Raw genomic sequence first — 4289 nt, forward strand, 5'->3', positions numbered from 1 at the left:
TAGTATATAGGGGGAATAGTATATAAGTGATTACATACAGGAATAGTATATAGGGGGGAATAGTATATAAGTGATTACATACAGGAATAGTATATAGGGGGAATAGAATATAAGTGATTACATACAGGAATAGTATATAGGGGGAATAGTATATAAGTGATTACATACAGGAATAGTATATAGGGGGGAATAGTATATAAGTTATTACATACAGGAATAGTATATAGGGGGAATAGTATATAAGTGATTACATACAGGAATAGTATATAGGGGGGAATAGTATATAAGTGATTACATACAGGAATAGTATATAGGGGGAATAGTATATAAGTGATTACATACAGGAATAGTATATAGGGGGAATAGAATATAAGTGATTACATACAGGAATAGTATATAGGGGGAATAGTATATAAGTGATTACATACAGGAATAGTATATAGGGGGAATAGTATATAAGTGAATACATACAGGAATAGTATATAGGGGGAATAGTATATAAGTGATTACATACAGTAATAGTATATAGGGGGAATAGAATATAAGTGATTACATACAGGAATAGTATATAGGGGGGAATAGTATATAAGTGATTACATACAGGAATAGTATATAGGGGGGAATAGTATATAAGTGATTACATACAGGAATAGTATATAGGGGGAATAGTATATAAGTGATTACATACAGGAATAGTATATAGGGGGAATAGTATATACGTGATTACATACAGGAATACATAGGGGGGAATAGTATATAAGTGATTACATACAGGAATAGTATATAGGGGGGAATAGTATATAAGTGATTACATACAGGAATAGTATATAGGGGGGAATAGTATATAAGTGATTACATACAGGAATAGTATATAGGGGGAATAGTATATAAGTGATTACATACAGGAATAGTATATAGGGGGGAATAGTATATAAGTGATTACCTACAGGAATAGTATATAGGGGGAATAGTATATAAGTGATTACATACAGGAATAGTATATAGGGGGGAATAGTATATAAGTGATTACATACAGGAATAGTATATAGGGGGAATAGTATATAAGTGAATACATACAGGAATAGTATATAGGGGGAATAGTATATAAGTGATTACCTACAGGAATAGTATATAGAGGGGAATAGTATATAAGTGATTACATACAGGAATAGTATATAGGGGGAATAGTATATAAGTGATTACATACAGGAATAGTATATAGGGGGAATAGTATATAAGTGATTACATACAGGAATAGTATATAGAGGGGGAATAGTATATAAGTGATTACATACAGGAATAGTATATAGGGGGGAATAGTATATAAGTGATTACATACAGGAATAGTATATAGGGGGAATAGTATATAAGTGATTACATACAGGAATAGTATATAGGGGGAATAGTATATAAGTGATTACATACAGGAATAGTATATAGGGGGGAATAGTATATAAGTGATTACATACAGGAAGTACATAGGGGGGAATAGTATATAAGTGATTACATACAGGAATAGTATATAGGGGGGAATAGTATATAAGTGATTACATACAGGAATAGTATATAGGGGGGAATAGTATATAAGTGATTACATACAGGAATAGTATATAGGGGGAATAGTATATAAGTGATTACATACAGGAATAGTATATAGGGGGGAATAGTATATAAGTGATTACATACAGGAATAGTATATAGGGGGAATAGTATATAAGTGATTACATACAGGAATAGTATATAGAGGGGAATAGTATATAAGTGATTACATACAGGAATAGTATATAGGGGGAATAGTATATAAGTGATTACATACAGGAATAGTATATAGAGGGGAATAGTATATAAGTGATTACATACAGGAATAGTATATAGGGGGGAATAGTATATAAGTGATTACATACAGGAATAGTATATAGGGGGGAATAGTATATAAGTGATTACATACAGGAATAGTATATAGGGGGGAATAGTATATAAGTGATTACATACAGGAATAGTATATAGGGGGAATAGTATATAAGTGATTACATACAGGAATAGTATATAGGGGGGAATAGTATATAAGTGATTACATACAGGAATAGTATATAGGGGGAATAGTATATAAGTGATTACATACAGGAATAGTATATAGGGGGGAATAGTATATAAGTGATTACATACAGGAATAGTATATAGGGGGGAATAGTATATAAGTGATTACATACAGGAATAGTATATAGGGGGAATAGTATATAAGTGATTACATACAGGAATAGTATATAGGGGGAATAGTATATAAGTGATTACATACAGGAATAGTATATAGGGGGGAATAGTATATAAGTGATTACATACAGGAATAGTATATAGGGGGAATAGTATATAAGTGATTACATACAGGAATAGTATATAGGGGGAATAGTATATAAGTGATTACATACAGGAATAGTATATAGGGGGAATAGTATATAAGTGATTACATACAGGAATAGTATATAGGGGGGAATAGTATATAAGTGATTACATACAGGAATAGTATATAGGGGGAATAGTATATAAGTGATTACATACAGGAATAGTATATAGGGGGAATAGTATATAAGTGATTACATACAGGAATAGTATATAGGGGGAATAGTATATAAGTGATTACGTACAGGAATAGTATATAGGGGGAATAGTATATAAGTGATTACATACAGTAATAGTATATAGGGGGGAATAGTATATAAGTGATTACATACAGGAATAGTATATAGGGGGGAATAGTATATAAGTGATTACATACAGGAATAGTATATAGGGGGGAATAGTATATAAGTGATTACATACAGGAATAGTATATAGGGGGAATAGTATATAAGTGATTACATACAGGAATAGTATATAGGGGGAATAGTATATAAGTGATTACATACAGGAATAGTATATAGGGGGAATAGTATATAAGTGATTACATACAGGAATAGTATATAGGGGGGAATAGTATATAAGTGATTACATACAGGAATAGTATATAGGGGGAATAGTATATAAGTGATTACATACAGGAATAGTATATAGGGGGGAATAGTATATAAGTGATTACATACAGGAATAGTATATAGGGGGAATAGTATATAAGTGATTACATACAGGAATACATAAAGTGGTATATACGGCACTCTCTATCAGCGTGGGTGCTAGGCTAGGGTCCCAAGCCGTCCATAAATAAAGAGGATAACGTAGCACACCACTTGCGATGAAAGAAGAGGAATTTTTATTTAAGCAATCCAATAAACAAAATAAGTGACGTTTCGGTCAACTAAGACCTTCCTCAGACTGGATTAATTTTCTTTTTCTTCTTTATCTCAGATGCGGAACGTGCTCTCGAATCACCCACAATGCAAGAAAAAATGCAAACGTGTTACACTAAAAAAACGTGCACAGAGGATGCGGTCTATCGCAAGCCCTTCTCCAACAGTAGAGAGGCCCCCAACAAACCTACCCTTCGCCTCCGGACCAAAAGGTACCTGCGAGGTTCCAGGTTCGCCGAAGCTACTAAGGGACCACAAATTCTCCTCCCTTTAATACAAATTTTTACCTGGGGTGCCCAAACTTTTGATCCCCACTGTATCCTCCGCAGTGCGGCCTTCCGACTGGACTTTACATAAAGACAAACTCCTCCCCCTTTCCGTTTTGTCCGATCCTTCCTGAATAGACTATAACCCTGTATGTTACCGCCCAGTCACAGCTATCGTCCAACCAAGTCTCTGTTATACCCGCGAGGTCATAATCCTCCTCAGACATCAACCACTCCAGTTCGTCAGTTTTATTGGACAGACTTGTCATTAGTCAACATGCAATTCAATGGTGCATGATTTTCCTTCCTATGAAGCCTATTCCTATTAACTATTCTAACCCCTCCCTCCTCCTATCCCTATTAACTATTCTAACCCCTCCCTCCTCCTATCCCTATTAACTATTCTAACCCCTCCCTCCTCCTAACCTTGTTAAATATTTTAACCCCTCCCTCCTCCTATCCCTATTAACTATTCTAACCCTCCCTCCTCCTAACCCTATTAAATATTCTAACCCCTCCTTCCTCCTATCCCTATTAACAATTCTAACCCCTCCCTCCTCCTATCCCTATTAACCCCTTAAGGACTCAGCCCATTTTGGCCTTAAGGACTCAGACAATTTAATTTTTACGTTTTCATTTTTTCCTCCTCGCCTTCTAAAAATCATAACTCTTTTATATTTTCATCCACAGACTAGTATGAGGGCTTGTTTTTTGCGCGACCAGTTGTCCTTTGTAATGACAT

This window comes from Hyla sarda, chromosome 9 (assembly GCF_029499605.1).
Source record: "Hyla sarda isolate aHylSar1 chromosome 9, aHylSar1.hap1, whole genome shotgun sequence".
Lineage (NCBI taxonomy): Eukaryota > Metazoa > Chordata > Amphibia > Anura > Hylidae > Hyla > Hyla sarda.